A 17355-nucleotide genomic window follows, 5' to 3' on the forward strand; every position below is an offset into this window, starting at 1 on the left:
AATAATGTCTAGTCATATTATGTATTCATCCGTCTAGGCTTTAATGTTTCCAAGCGCTCAGTCCACGCTATCTCTTTTTGGTGTAACATTCTAACTAAGTCACCTCCCCTTCGAGGTTGCTTCAACTGTTCTAATATCACTACTTGCATTTGAGACACTGTGTGCCGAAATTCATTGAAATGTTGGGCAACTTGAGATCTGTCTGAATGGGTTCAAATGGTGGACTTGTGTTCTGTCCAACATGTCTTAGCTTTGCGGGTGGTTATGCCTACATAATAGATACCACAAGGGCATCTAATACCATATACATTTGTAGAGTTGCAAGTGGACGTATGTCTCAGTATCACTGGTTTTGCTGTCTGTGGATGATTAATTGTTTTACCCTTTATAATATTGTTGCAATGTTGGCAATTGGTACAATACCTCTAGAGGACTTAGATTTAGTTTTTGCTACACTAATATCCACAGTGTATTACCAGGTCACAAATAGATTGACTCTTTCTATAGGCAAAAATCTGCAGTTCACATCATGGTATATTCACGTCTCTGCAATTGGACACTTAGGTTGTTATTTTAGTTTTGCAGTACAGATTAAGAGAGGCTGTATAACAGGTTGTATACTAATTGACCTTTTCACAATTAACCTCGGGAGAATTGACCTCGGGAGAATTGACCTAATTTAGAAGCTCAATTAGGACATATATGCGGGGGGAAACCCCCCACAAAACCCCACCCAATCCAAAACCCCCTGCAAACCACCACCCAACCCCCTTATATGATTTATAATCCAAAACCAACCCAATACATATATAAAATAACTAAAATAATATAAAGGTCAATTGTGAAGAAGGTCAATTAGGACCACTATAATTAGGTCAATTGTGCAAAAGGTCAAGTGTAAAAGGTCAATTTGGGTAATACTGTATAACATTTGGTCACATTGGTGTGAGCGTTTGGTGACTACCCCTTGAGTTGTAGGGTCAGGTACGTGCTTCTAGGTTCCTGAGGTCTGTCCATCGGGGATAGACCAGGGTACGCACAGGTATTTTTCTGCATCGATTCCTTGGGGACCCTTTCCAACTACACACGAGGTGTACATCTAGAGATGTAGTTCATTGGTGAACTGTCTTGGATGGCAATATAGTTACACTGGGAGTTTGTGTTGAGATGAAAACTGTAGATCACTTGTGTAGCGAATATTTAGTCTGTGAACCTAGGGTATGTTGGTCTGCATATGATTTATCTCTGGTGGTGAAGGGGCATTTTTCTAATTATGGGTGTGAATAATATATGAGGTCTATTGATTTCTGTTTTCTGCAGTTTAGCTCCTGAAGAAGGGGACTGTTTCCCCGAAATGCCTTGAGCATCGAGTATACAACTCAATATTGAACATGTTATTTGTATTTGATCATTAAAAAGAAAATAGGTTTTTCAGCAGAACATCACTAGTCCTGTTTTTTTAAAACATTTGTTGTATATTCAATTAAATAATTTAGCTGATTTTCCGGCTGGATGGTCTGCTGTGGACGGGAGTGCCCATAGATTGGGCTCTTTTTCATGCAGCCTCTTATCTGCCACTCCTTACTTCTGATCCGGTAGCATTCTTTCCTTCACATTAGGTGGCTGTTGAGGGGACCAACCGACAAAGCTCCAACTACCAGCTAGCCTCCATATTCCAGCTGCATTGCTGCTTCCAGACTCTGCCCGCTTCCTCTTGTGCTATAGAATTAATGGAGAACTGGTGCTCTCTCTCTGGCCACACTGCATGTGGCCACCTGGTTGGCTTGTCATTATTTTCTACTTCCCACCTTTGAGGAGGACATCACTCCAGAACATTGGGAGTGGGGGTGGGGTGGGGCATGTGTTTCTAGATCCCCTTCGTTGTATCCTGCTTTCGGGAGCTTTTTCAGGTTTTTGTGGGGTGACATGGAACTCAGGCACTGGAGCTGCTTTATAGAGCTGCTAACGTCACTGTGCCCCCAAGTGGCCACCGCTTCTCCCTCTTAACATGTTTTGCCACTTAAAGCATTTACTTTATTTTATTTATTTATTGTATTTGTTAATATGCCCAAACCCTAAGGTATCACGGCATAGGTTATGGAGCAAAGGAGCATGCTGGTTACAGGGAGGCAGAGCATATACAGATTTACAATATATTCCAGGTATACACGCATAGTAGTAGTCACAATTGGTCACATTTGGCTTTATTTGATTACATTATATACACATAGGAGAAATAGATACAGCGATGGTCATATTTATCCATGTGAGTTTACGCTATCTACAGCATGACATTGGGTAAAGGCTAGAGGAAGGTTAAAATCTGTTAAATAGCAAAGTCTTTATGAGTTTCTTAAATTGGCTATGGGAAAGCTCATTGCTGATGGTGTTGTGGAGTGTGTTCCATAGTCTTGGGGCTGCAACCATGAAGCTAGAATCTCTGGTTCTTGAGCTTTTGAAATGTGGAACATGGAGTAGAGTGTTGATGTTGGACCTAAGGAGCCTAGTGGGTGTTTTAGCCATAAGGCAGGCTCTCAGGTAAGAGGGGGCGTTTTGGGTGATACATTTGTTCGTGGTGGTGAGTGTTTTACGGAGGATTCTGGCTTGGATGGTGAGCCAATGCCAGTCTCTCCTAGCTTGGGAGACGTGATTGCTTTTTTTTTGTTCCTAGGGCTGCTCTGAGAGCCTTGCTTTGAAGAAGTTGTAGTTTGGTAATATTTTTCTAGCATGAGCCTAATAGGAGTATGTTACAATAATCAAGTTTCGACATGATGAGGGCTCTAGCAAGTATGATGCAGTTGGATGTGGACAGGAATTGACGGCTGAGGGAGATGAGTTTGGCTGTGTAAGAGGTAGAGGAAGCTAGGGAACTGGTCATGGTGAGGCTTGAGACTAAATAAACCCCTAGGGTCATTACATGTTGGGAAATGGGAATGGTTATATCCTCTATGATGATAGAGGTATAGCCTTGTGGCAGTTTCTTTAATTGGGCTGGTGAGCCAACAATGAGGATCTCAGTCTTTTTGCAGTTGAGGCAGAGGCTGTTGGTAGCCATCCAGTTTTGGATGCGGGAGTAGATCTTGTTTATGGTAATGGAGTCCTGGTCTTTATTACCCGTCATTTGGATAAGAATCTGGGTATCGTCAGCAGAATTGGTGTAAATGACTCCCATGGCATCCAGGGCTGAAAATAGTAGCGTGGTGTATGCGTTATATAATGTGGGAGAGAGGTAGGAACCTTGAGGTACACCTAGCGGGACTGGTATGGGGTCAGCTGCTTCGTCGCCTATAGCAACTATGGACGTGCATTCTGATAAGAATGATTTGATCCAGGCAGTTGCATTTTTGGAGAATTGGAAGTTATTGGAGAGTGATTGACATAATTTATCATGGTCCACTAAATCGAAAGCAGCGGAGAGAACAAGCAGTAATAGGATACTAAGTTTACCTGAATCTATAATGGCATCCATTTGATTTTTTAAGTCAAGTAAGGCCGTCTCCGTGCTATGTTTCGAGCGAAAACCAGATTGTCTTTCGCCTAATAGATGGTTGTTTTCTAGGTGGGCTTGGACCTGATTGTAGGCTATTTTGTCAATTATTTTAAGGAGGAAGGGGACTGTGGTGATAGGTCTGTAGTTGGTGGGGATGGTAGGGTCTAGGGAGGTTTTTTTAGAAGTGGAGTTATCCATGCTTCTTTGATGTCAGCAGGTACCATATTAGAGATGAAGGAGGCACTAATGAAATTGGTAATGATGGGGGTAAGGGTTTGAGAGCAGGATTTGACTAGTTTGGCAGGGAAACTATTGCCTTTGCAAGCAGAGGGTTTATGAGAGGCGATCACTTTACTCACGATCTCCTGGGAGACTGGTGAGAAGTGGAACTGGGTTGTTGTGTCAGGAGCGTTGGGTTGGGCAGTAGGTGCCGGGCTCATGTGTTTTTCTAGTAGCTTTCTTTTAGTAATAATTTTGTCTTGGAGGGAGTTCATTTTTGAGGCTAGGGCGTTCTGAATGGTGGTACACCAAGCTTTACTTGCGATGGCTATGCATGGGTGGGGGGTGGGGGATTCCAATTATTTTAGGATGGAGAACAGTCCTTTGCTGCTGGATGCTGCATTGGCGATACGTGTATTAAGAGTATTGGATTTGTGTGTAATGATTGCATGTTTGTATTTCTTAGTAAGCGAGTGGAGTTCTGTTTTGGTTTCCTCAGTGGGGTTTTTCCTGATCAAATGCTCTAGGGCTCTTTTGTTTCTTCTTAATTCTATGAGTTCATCATTGAACCAGGAGTTACTGTGTTTAGGTTTGGGTAGTTTGGATTTCAAAGGGGCGCCTTCATCAATCACAGTTTTTAAGCATGTGTGGTAGGACTGGGCAATGACACGTGTATTGGAGGAGGTTTTGGGTTGTTATAATAGTAATTTCTTAATAATAGGGGTGAGTTTTTCTTGAGTAAGTTGGCGTAAGTTTCTCAGTAAAATTGGGATGGGTGGAGGGGAAGCAACTGTTTGGGGTTTGTTGGCCGATGTATTAAATTGGATAAAGAAGTGGTCGAACCAGAAGGTGTTGCTGATGTTTTCCAGGGAAACTTCAGTGTTCAGAGTTAGTATCCAGTCAAGGATTCTCCCTTCGGTATGGGTGGGTCTATTAACGATTTGAGTGAACTGCATGCCTTGTAATGTAGTGTGGAATGCTGTGGCTTTATGGTCTTGGGGGCCATTGAATCCTAGCTTTATGTCTCCTAATATTATACCTTTAGTTTTGGGCTTGAGCAGGGGAGTAATGAGTAATAGGATTTCAATTTTTGGGTGGTTTGCCGAGCTAGGTGCTCTATAGAGTAGCAGAAGGTTGATGGTAATTTTAGCGTCTGTGGTTAATTTGAGGGAAAGGAGTTCATAGCCCTTTAGGCTGGTGGTAGTATTGATTCTGAGCTGCAGGGAGGATTTGGCAATAACGGCTAGTCCGCCTCCCAATGTAGTTTGTCGATCAGTTCTGAATATGGTATAACCATGGCTAAGGATAAGAGTGGTCCGGACGCTGGGTGTATCCATGTTTCAGTTAAGGCTATGAAGTCCAGGTGATGTTCTCGGATAAGATTATGTGCTTCGGTGGCATGTGCCCCTAGTGAGAGCACATTTAAGAGTGCTCCTTTAAGGTGGGTGCGTTAGGCGAGTCACACGTGAGGGGGGTGCTGGCAGAAGCTATGTTAGCTAGAGGCCTTGCTTTAGGCTGATTGTGTAGTGATTTGATAGTGGCTAGGATTGGGTGTTTTTTTAAAGGTGGTGTGGGCAGAGATGGTTGGCAATTTGTTTTCGTTCCCTGGTGGGAGGGGACACTGGTGTGTATGCGAGGATAGTCTGTATATGTTTCTTGTGCGTTCTGGTTTGACCGTCTAATTGTAATAAAAAGTTATTTTACAACCCATATTCTAGAATATGCAGCAAGCACATTGATTCACCCTCCAGCCAACATCTTTTGGATATAATCATGCTCACAAAAGTTGTATGGGGAATTATCTAAGATCATGCTACTGCACGGAAGGCATGGTATTAACAGTAAGACAGACACAAGTGATCACAGTTCAAGGGTGTTTATTGAACTTGCACAACGCCTGTCTATACCTAAATCTTCAGATAGGAGCAAGCTACGACCATCAAATAATAATAATGCAGTCCTAGTGGAGTCTTGTCAAAATAAAAGGGCCTATACTAGAAAACCCTATTGCCAATCTTTACCACTAATTTACAAATAATGTGGCGTAATGTTCATGAAAAAGAAAGAAGTATTCACAAAATAAAATGTCAGGATGCTCAGGCCATTGGTGTCCCATCCTCACATTTTCAGCACATGGCAAGGTGGGTAAATTGAGCAAAGTACACACTCTGGCTTCTGCGGCACAAGAATACAGTTCAATTTTCTCAGTTCAGGCCCTTCTGTCTCCAAGACTCTTTACTTCTTGCAAGCATCTTGACGCAGAGGGCCTGCTGTATCAAAAACAATACGCAAAGTTCTTTTCCTTTCACCAGTATTCAACTTGTGATCCCTTTCAACACAAAAGTTCAACGTTTTTCCCCCTCTTCTGGGCTCTAATCCCTCTCAATATAAGGTTCAGCGTCAACATTGGATCCCTTTTCTGAGCTCAGATCCCTTTCAAAACAAGGTTCAGAGAATTATTTTTCAGGTGACTCAGGGTTCACCCCGGATCCCCCTCCGCCGGGCTGAGATCCCTTCGTTTTGTTCAATTAGTCTCCCTCAGCCGGGCTCAGACCAATTGTGATGAACATTAAACTATCGAAGACTTTTTAATGTGCACAGGGTTTAGCTTGACCCGTTGCATGACCACTTCAATCTCAATATTTCTTTCTCTCACACTAAGCATCAGTTGGAGACTTTCGAATGAGCACCCACGTGGTACCGGACCACTCTGTGTATGGTATCTTTTCTTGGCCTTCCAAAGTTCAATTATAAAGTTCAACTACTTCCTTTGGCTTCCAGTTGTATTCGCGTCACTCATCACAAACGCTTCACACACTGTTCTCTTTATACAATGTTGCCACTTGCAACCTTGGTTCAAAACACAAGCTGGTTTGGTATGAGTCTCCCGACTCACCGCTGTGCTGTCTTTTTTGACGCTGCTTTGTTGTAGGAGCCAAGGACTGTTCCATGACGGCAATCGCCCCTCCCCACCTTGGTTATCAACGCGGGATAGCCTCGGTACCTCCGACCCACTGTGCAGGTTTGCTCAGCCTTAGTTCCTGGTCTTCGGTTCCTTACTTTCCAATGCTCAAAAGTAACAGTCTTTACAGGTCAAGGGTACTTCCCTCTGTGTAACCCTCTCTGGTCTTGCTGTCTTTCTCCTTGTATTAAACTGCCATCTTGCAACTGCTGTTTCCTTGTGTGTTTTGCCTCTCTCAGAGTGTGCTTTCATGCTCTGCATTTTATCCGTGTGGGGAACTGTAATGGAAGCCAGGTGTGTGTAATGATCCTTACTTTCTGACCTTGCCTGACCATAGTGTTGGGACATGTCAGGTATACAGCTTTGGCATTAGTCCGTTGTCGCTCGCAGTGAACTGTCCGTGAGAAAGTGTTCCTGTCAGAAAAAGGGGGGAATGTGTTACAAGGAACGGGATACTGCGTCTCACCCTCCAGTGTCCCACTTCCACTCCACAAAGACCCCTCATCCAGGTGATCCTCCCGCAGTGGTCCCCCAGCAACTGGATCCAAAAGCGATGGCCGTGTCCTGGCCACCTGGAGGACAGATCGCCGGGGACTAGTGGGTGAGACACCATCAGGTTTCTCACACTAACAAGATTCTTTTATAGGGAATAGATTTAAAAATACCAGTCTTTCGCTCCCAACCCTGTACACATAGTGATAGTAGATGACCTGATGGTTGACCCTGGCAACAGCCCAGAGAGTGAAAAGGTCTTATCACAAAACATATGCCACAGAAGGTGTTTCCTTCAAGACAGTCTTTGTCCTTAATACTGATTGGTAGAAAATGACAATGACCTCAGCAGTCTTTTGCTCCTAAATGCTTATTGGTAGAAAGTGACCTCAGCTGTCTCCTGCAGCATTTGCTGATTTGTAGGAGGTGGGCTGAGCAGAGGGTTGATACTATAAAGGAGACTGGTTTTGAGAGAGAGAAGGCTGTTCTTAAGCAGGCTGGAAGAAAGCAAAAGGCAGACCAGAGGCTGGAGGACCAGTAGCAGGCCGGGAGCTCCCTTCATGCAAACCAATGCAGGGGGAAGGGAGGAATCCACCTCCCTTTTCTGGCTGGAATTTGATGGCCATGAATTTGCAATATTGGACCTTCTGAATCTCAGAAAAACTTTTTCTCTCTGAACAGAACTATTTTATTGAGGGGCTACTTATTCAACAGGTATGGTGGCTCCCGCCTCCATTTCATCCCCCTACCTTCTAAGGAATAGTGAGTATGAATTGTGTTTTACCCATCTTTTAATATCACATCGGTAAAGAGGAGAGGTACTGAGCATTAAAAGGGAAGATATTTTTATGACGTGCCCAGCGAGATCACATGAGGTAGACAGTTACCTTTGAAGAGGCTATTATGTTTTTGAAATCACTGAATGAATATCTGCATGTTCTACATGTCCCTCATTTATTTCATAAGGGATGTTGCTCCAGATCTACCAATTGCAACACCTCCCACTGACATGTAATATCATGTTTAAACTTGTTTAGAGCTTGATATTTGAGTGCTATTTCCTGTCCGAGAACGCATTCATGCAAGCACAAAGACATGTTTTTTAATAGCGAGAATTGTTTGAAAATACAATTTAATTACATTCAGGTAAGGCGAAGTGAAAGGGTGCACCATACATAACAGAGAATTACATTTAGTGTTGGTGTCTGGAACAAGCACCAATCTTCTAGAACATTGTAAAACAAAATATAAACAACGTTGCTGAGATGCACTCTGGACAGTCTGGGAAGTGTGTCAGGTGCCTCGACTAATTATCGTAAACAAAAACTGCATGTACTAGCTAATAAAAACAATGCTTGAAAGAACTACAACAGAGATAATGGATGTAAGTAGGTTAGAGGTTAATTAGTGACTAACCGTGACACACTAAGGTTGCATTTCATCTCATAAACTAAGTGAAAGGATGAAGTAGTATGCTTTTGGCCTTAACGGCTCTGACAGCTTTTGCCAGATGCTGACTGTAGAGCTGCGTCCTGCCGCTGGCACCGATTGGTATGAAATGACAGTGTCCTCAGGAACCTTTGTCTTATTACTGGCTGTTAGAAAGTGACAATGACCTCAGCAGTATGTTGCTCTTAAATGCTGATTGGTAGAAAGTGACCTCAGCTGCCTCCTGCAGCTTCTGCTGATTGGTAGGAGGTGGGCTAAGCAGAGGGCTGAGTGTCATGATTCCTGCCCCTCATGTCCCCAGCCCTCCAGGATGTCAGGCTGGAGCCAGGCCACTATCACCTACGTGGCCCTCAAGGGCCTCTCCATCCCTCCAAAGACCCACCTGGATTCAGACTTGGCTCTTGTGGCACCAGACTCACTCACTCCCATAGGATAACATTGGGGATTGGACTTGTAGTGCATTGATGGGGACAAGATGGATGCCGCCACCTATTTCAGTTCCCAGAACTGCATGTGCAGTCTAGTCTTTTGGGTGTGGCTCAGCCCAGAGACACCTGGGATACCCAGAGACTATTTTAGCCACGCCCAGGCTGAGAAACATGCTTTGTGTTTTCTGCACCTGCAGCATGACACTCGCCGTGTTCGGATCGGTCTCCAGTAGGCCTGCATCTTTCTTCTGCGCTCAGCTCCTGCAAGAACAAGAACACCGTTAGGAACAGGCTTACCATGCGGCGCTTCTGCCCATCATTCATCGCTCCTTCTGTTCTGCGGGAATCTTCGCCGTTGTCATTCCGATCCCGGCACGCCGCTTCCTAAGGAAAAGGGAAAAGAACAGAAAAAAGGCATTAGTAAGCATTCAGCAAATCTTTGTTTATTTTTTAAAGACTGTACAAGCTTCAAACTCTTACCTGAATCCCAGCCGCTCTGGGGGAACTCTGTCTCCGGAACTTCTCATCCATTTGCAAGAGGGAAAAGACACTCCAGGTTAGCGTGGATCTAGAGGCGCCGCATACCGTGCTTACTCACCGCATTTCTTCTTCATAACCGGCACCCACGCTGAAAACGTAGCGGCACCTAAAAGACACAGGAAAAGAACTCAGTTCAATACAAATACGAAAGGGTCGCATTGCGCATCGCGCTCTCACTCACCTTCAGCGCTACTCATCTAAGCAGCATGTCGCCATCCCTGGACGCCGGCCATCATCTAAGGAAGGAAAGGAACGAAGTTAGAGAACTGTTCAAAAGACTCATTATACTTACCTGTCGGACTCTTGTAACTAGGCAGCAACGAGCCTGCTTCAATCAACGCACCCCTGTGCTGAAAGCAGGACGGAGAGCACACTTTCCAAGAAAACAAGGCCCAGTCTTCAGTCGAGTAGACTCCAGGGAAGGGTTTGAGGTCGTAAGAGGTTAGAACAGGCTGAGTGACGTCCCCATGGATACCAGGTGAGCGTTACACTGAGACTATAAAAGGAGCCTGGTTTTGAGAGCGAAAAGGCTGTTCTTAACAAGGATTGAAGAAGATGAGAGACAGACCAGAGGCTGGAGGACCAGAAGCAGGCTGGGCGCTCCCTTCATGCAAACTAATGCAGGGGGAAGGAGGAATCCTCCTTTTTCTGGCTGGAATTTGATGCCCATGAAATTGCATTTTTGGGCCTTCTGAATCTCAGAAAGTCTTTTCCTCTCTGAACAGAACTATTTTATTGAGCAATACAAAGGACCACCTGAAATGCAGGAAACTACTCAAAACCTCCACCACAGAACCAGAATGAATCTGGAACCTCCAAAGCCAAGAGACTGAGAGCTGTAAAGATTAGCTTGCGCCGCATCTGGTAAGAATTGTCAATGTCACCTTGCACCACTCCACAGAATTGTGAAGATTAGCATTGCGTCACATCTAGAAAGAATTGTGAATATTAGCTTGCGTCACATCGAGATAGAATTGTGAAGATTGGTTTGCTTCGCATCTGGACAGAACTGCGAATGTCAGTTTACACAACACCTAGACATTATTGTAAAGATTAGCCTCTGTCACATCTAGACAGAACTGCAAAGATTAGTTTGCTTTTGGCTACTAATGATGGCTAATGTCCAAACGTGGCCATGCCACATGGTTTTTTGTCTGTCCTTTCGCCTGTGAACTGTGAAAATTATCTTGCATCACATCTAGATATAACTGGGAAGATAGTCTTGCATCACATGTAGATAGAATTGTAAAGATTAGTATGCGTCACATCTAGATATAATGTTTGGAGATTAGCATGTGCCACATCCAGATAGAATTTTGGAGACTTGCATGTGTCACGTCTAGATAGAACTGTTATGACAACCATGCATCACATCGAGATAGAACTCTGAAGATAAATCTTATGTCACGTTTAGATAGAACTGTGAAGATTAGCATGCGTCACATCTAGATAGAATTATGGAGATTAGCATGACTCGCATGGAGATAGAGTTTTGGAGATCAGCCTATGTCACATCTAGATAGAATTTTGGAAATCAGCATGCGTCACATCTAGATAGAACTTTGAAGATAAGCATGAATCGCATTTGGATAGAATTTGGAAGTTTAGCATGTGCCACATCTGGATAGAATTATGAACATTAGTGTGACTGGCATCGAGATAGCATTTCAGAGATTATCATGTGTCACATCTAGATAGAGTTTTGGAAATTGGCATTCATCAGATTTGGATATAACTGTGGAGATTAGCATGAGTCGCATCTAGATAGAATCGGGAAGTTCAGCATACGCCACACCTAGATAGTGATGCCATTAACCAACCCAACTAAAAATCTCACCCCTCTGCATACACCTCTCATACTCAAACCAAACACAACCATTCCTCCAAGAACAACAAAATGCATGCACTTCACTACACCGCAACAACAAAACAAACCACACATTGTCTCACACTACAGCACATGACGGCAACCAACCGAAAAGCATGCTTAAGCTCAGAGAACAGTGTTAACCGAACTGATGCTGCCAACAGCACATCACAGCTCTCTTGCTCTTATCCCACTCAGTCCTACTAACCAACCCCACCTTCTCAGATCCTCCGGAGAACCCCGGGACCACTCTGGTGCTGATAGTGCATGGTATAACTATCCTTTAACATAACATAACATTGAGAAGGACTACCTATTCAACAGGCATCCAGGTGCCTGCCTCAATTTCATCTCCCTAAGGCAAAGTACGGATGAATTGTGTATTACCCATCTTTTAATATGACATTAGGAAAGAGGAGAGGTATTGAGCATTGAGAGGGCAGATCATTTTATGAATTGCCTAGCAAGATCTGTTCATTTAGACAGTTACCTTTGAAGGAACTATTATGTTTTTGAAATAACTGATTGATCTTTAGTAGACATATGAGCAGGTCTTTAATACAATGATAGATGCTTAGTCCAGAGTGACCTTTTGTATATTAAGTGTGTTATGTTTAGTGACTATAATAGTAGCAATGTTTCTTTATTACTTATTTCTCATAATTGTACTTAATACATGAGAGTGTAAGAAGCATTCATTGAGTGTTCATTACTCAGAATGTTGCCAGAAGCATTTAAACATGAACTTTAAGAGTGGGCGTCTAGATGAAGTACTGTGTATTGATATGTTATACATGGTGCATGTCTTTAATTCACACACAAAGGGTTACTGGAAGGTTTGAGCAGTGGACCATCACAAACAAAAATTTGACATTAATAAACCACTCCTGGGCAGATTAAAGACATTAGCTGCCTACTGCAGGAGTTGCTGACTACTCTCTTTACTGATGCGCAGTGTCTGGTGTATGCTTTGCTCTATCTCTATTCCTACCACAGCCCCTGCTGGGGAGGGGGCCTTGGACATTCCCATAGAGGTGGAGGAAAGGCTCTGGAGATAGAGGGGATAAAAATCACACCACTACATTATTTGTTTAAAAAACCCTGTAATAAATTGCACATTAGTGTGTTGTATCGACCGATGTAAATCCCCAAACTCCGATTCTTTTTTTGAGCTTTTGAGGACGTCATCAAAATGCTCTATGGTTACCTTTTAGTTGAGTTAAAAGCCAAAATTGCAGAGAAATATATATTGCTCACATGACTGTACGTTCCTGACATTCTTGCATTATATGTCTTGAAGATACCAAGGGTCGGTTATAAAAACAGAAGTTTACGCACATAAACACAACTTCTGAGTGATGATTTCCCTTTCCTAGTATGTCATGCTGACTATGGAGAGAGATCACTGTGTTAAGCCTCTTTACCATTGCTTCTCCACAGCAGAGAAAAGCTCTCCTCAGCTTCGCTTCTGATCAGTTTGTGAACACCACTGCAGATAATTCCCACAATATCCTTTAAGGGAATGTACCGCTGTCTCCCAAGCAGTTGCACTGTTTGAAAGGTACAAGAGAGCTGACCAAGAAGCCTAGAAACAAAAGAACCTCTCTTAACACTTAAAGAGAATGGTAAAATAGTTAGGGACTTTAGAGGAAGTCTGTTGGGTATATCCATTTCACTAATCACTGGCCTTTTAATGAACTAGGCGATGGAGCAGACTGTCCCTAGATATCAGATGGAAAAATATGCATTTCAAGTGCTGAAGTTCATTGCATGTCAAGTGCTGAAGTTCATCGCAACATTTGTAGAACAATGAGAAACCAAACACATTCTGGGATGACAGCATTCCATAAACCCACAGACATGTCTTAACATGATAAGTGATTCTTCAGTAAGCTTCCCTACAGAGGTATCTTGGCTGCGTACAACAAGTGAAGTGCATGAGTGAAGTACTAGGCCTCATCCTTTACGAGCCCTAAGCTGCCCCCACACAACACACACCATTGGCATTGACTACAAACACTGATGTGCATGTTTGTGAAATGCTGGGCAATATTAACTGCTATTACCAAAAATATACCAAAGACAAAGAGTACATGACTATGGCTAGCTTGTTTTAATGCATGGCATAACGCAAACTCACGCATTATGTAAAAGAAAAAGACGCCTAGAGAAAGGGGTGGATTAACTCAATGTGCCCTTCAAGTGGTGGGTAACGCCGCCAACCTGGGTCTTCCAGAAGACTTAAAAATAGAATCTTTAAATACACAGACACCATCAGCACCAGCTAACAAATGTCCATGGACTTACAATTGACTGTAGTCGGCACAAATACCTCAAATGGAACATGACCTTGGTGCTCTGGATGCCTGGCATGCTAAAATACTAAAATAATGTTTTCATCATGAATCATGATCTAAATATAAGAAGTTTTTTTTTTTTAAATGAGGATTAGCATAGGTTATCCTTTAAAACTGGTTGCCTGCCTGAAAACAAATTACCAACACCTATAATTTAATTCTCATTAAATCTGTAATATCATAAATAAAAAATGTTTAACGTTAATAAAAAATACGGTTTCAGGTAATATTATCCCCACCAAAAATATTGTCGTCGGAAACAGCCACAGGCAATATTTTTAGTGGGGATAATATTAGGGTTATTTGGGAGCGGGGGTGTCCCACGCTCCTTTTAAAATAATACAGGGGTTGCGGGGGTGTCCCCCGCTGGTTCCATGCCTTAATGTCGCCGCAAAAACATGGCGATATTTTTGTATGGCGATATTTTTGCGGGGATATTAACAACATGGAACCAAAATACATGTTTCAGCATGTGTCTCCGCTTGTATATAAAAGGATGCATATTTGTTAATATATATCACCATGAAAAGCGTCTGTCCATTTTTCATGGAGAGCGAGGAACATCGGCAGATGCTCAGAACTGTATTTGCCCAATAAATTGTGTGTTCATGATGCATCACACCTTGTATATAAAATCATTGCATTTTTACTAAACAAAACAAAACTATTACTGGGCTACCCTTCTTTTTTTTCAGAAAATCTTTAGGATGGCCTTAGAATACATAAAGATTCAAAATGTTTGAGCACGCTGTTCCCAGAAAAGGAAGATACTTTTTCTTCACCTTTCACTGAAGACCGATGACTGGTTATCAGACGTGCACACGTGCACATGCCTCACAGAGGTTGTATGGTGAATCGGTATCAAAGATTCCTGGACATATCTCCCAGATGTATAGTGACATATGCAAATGTGGGCCAAGACTCTCCTTTAGCCAACATACCTTCTTTCTTTGGAGGCAGGGCATGGCCTTGAAAAAGAAAATCAATATTTAGATGTTTTAATACCTTGATTTCTGGATGTGCCATGACATTGATATCAAGGTGTCGCACGACATTCAAATAGGTCAACCTAGGTGACAAAAAATGACTTTGGAAAGAATGGCATCGAGAAAAAAGGACCTCGAAAAGAAAATTCAAATAAACACTTTTTTTTTAAAGGAACTATTGAAATGACCTTGAAAGGGGAAATGTAAAAAGTGGCATGTGGCATGTCTATGATGTAACCTGTCAGTTTGATAAATGGTAGTCCAATATAATCCTGCCGTTCTTAAATGTACCCAAAACGTTAGCTCTCTCTTGCAAACCCCCACAAACGCGCACGCAGAGGATAAAAAGGTGCGATTCGCTAAAAACGTATTACTAATTATTAGAAAGACCACCGACCAAATGCCTTTCTGCATGGACTCAGGCCAATGCATGTCCTACAATGGGGGCATCAGATGTGTGTAAAGTGCTTCGTGGAGAGCATCCGTTATTCATAGGGGCGGGGGGGGGGCTTACTCCGCAGCCCATTCCACTACATCGTATTTGCTCTTGTGTATATCAAGCACAGTGAACGGCACACAAGAGCTCAGGGTCTTTTCGGACTTCTGCCTCGCTGATTTGCTATTCCTACCTTTTCATGTGCAGCTCTGCAATCAAGATGTACAGGTGACGGCCCATTTAAATCGTTCACTTGCAAAGCACGCCCTTCACTCCTAGGTGGAGGGCAGACCCTGGTCCTCCGTGCATTTGGGTGCGGGGTGCCAATGGCTATATAGGCGTTGGCCATGTTCCATAATGACAGACGGAGACACAGGTAGAGACACACATGGTAGCCCAGATAGATAGACGTTGTCAAAGAGAATACATTTGTTAATGCACACAATTCTCATCAATGCAAGCATCAGAATTTTGCTGTTTGGAAATTCAGTTTTCAACTTAGCTTTGTTCCATTTCACTATCATTTGAAAATCAGAATATGAGTAGTACACTACAAGACATGAAAAAGCAGGACGGACTGAGAAGGATTGAAGGCAATCGTATTGGGATAAATAAGAAAACTCTCCTGATGAACCACGTGCGTTAAACGTGGAGAAACACGTGTGAGGGACAAAAGAGATATGGTTATTTGAAGAAGAAAGTTTATGTTTGAAAGGAAATAAAAAACAAAGATGTGCATAACCAATCAAAGATGGATCTTTGTATGATTTAAAAGTTCAGAAAAGGAATACCGGAAGCGCACTCCAAGGAAGTATACAGTTAAAATGAAAAAATAGTTATCTGCGAGAACGAACATGGCCCATTGACCTGTTATTTGGGATGGTTCCCACCCGACAGCCCACAGCCACACTTTATCTCACTGTACTTTTCACAGACGGGAAATATCTATATGAATATCAGTCTTCCTCTCTGCCCACATGGGCCGTCCAGCACCAAAATGTTATGTCAATTCCCTTCGGAACAAGAGTACCAACAGCAACCCCATACACGTGTTTCAGCCTTGTTGGGCCGCATCAGTGAGGTGGAGCTGTGCCTCTCTGAGCACAGTGAGCAAGGGGTCCACGTCTGGATGCCCACGTCTGATTGCCATAGCACTTAGGTGCTGGACTGCCCATGAGGGCGGGACAAAGACTGATATGCAAATGGATATTTCCCATCTGTGAAGGGTACAGTTAGGACTCTCGAGTGGGTACCTTCCTAAAGAACAGGTCAATGGGCCGTGTTGGTTCTCGCAGAGGGGCGCCTATGGACTATTTTTTTTTATTATTTAAGGGACTTAGGTTTAGTTACCCTAAGTTTCCTAGGGTCAGCCAGACGTGGAACGCTTGCTCATTGTGCTCAGAGAGGCACAGCTCCACCTCACTGATGAGGCCCAACAAGGCTGAAACGCGTGTTACCGTTACCACCACTTGGTCCAGCAGAATTACTGCCAGATTGCAAGCAATGGTGGCGCAGTTAATCCCCATTTTCTGAGAGTCCATTGGACTCTATGGGGTATTTTTGGTGGCATTTCTGCAGACAGAATTACCGCCACGCTAATTCCACAAATTTTGCAGATTTTTGGCAGAAAGTGGGAGGTTTTACCTCTAGCATCATCCTGGAGGTGAATTCCCCACTACATGACCATGTTATGGGGGCCATACTCGTAGTAGGATGGAGCAGGGAAGGTGGTGGTAATTCCATTACCACCAAATCTTTTCACGCACCGCCATACTCGTAATGAGCCTGACGCCATCTCCACTAAGGCTGTTGCAATCCATGGCCACCTACGTTTAAGAAGCTTGGGATAGGAAACGCAGACAGTCACTTGGTGGACAAATGTATTTAGTAAATAATTCAGGCTGTTGTTCACATTTTCAGCATTGCGCTCCTAGAAGGCCAATAAGGAGGGGCAACCATTAAGTCATGTTGTTCAGAAAGGAATTGCCATAGCATTTCGGTGCTGGACTGCCCATGGGGGTGGGACAAAGACTGATATGCAAATGGTTACTTCCAATCTGTGAAAGGTACAGTGAGCTAAAGTGTGGCTGCGGACTCTCGAGTGAGTACCTTCCCAAAGAACAGGTCAG

Source organism: Ambystoma mexicanum, chromosome 8 (assembly GCF_040938575.1).
Source record: "Ambystoma mexicanum isolate Mex_15411 chromosome 8, UKY_AmexF1_1, whole genome shotgun sequence".
Lineage (NCBI taxonomy): Eukaryota > Metazoa > Chordata > Amphibia > Caudata > Ambystomatidae > Ambystoma > Ambystoma mexicanum.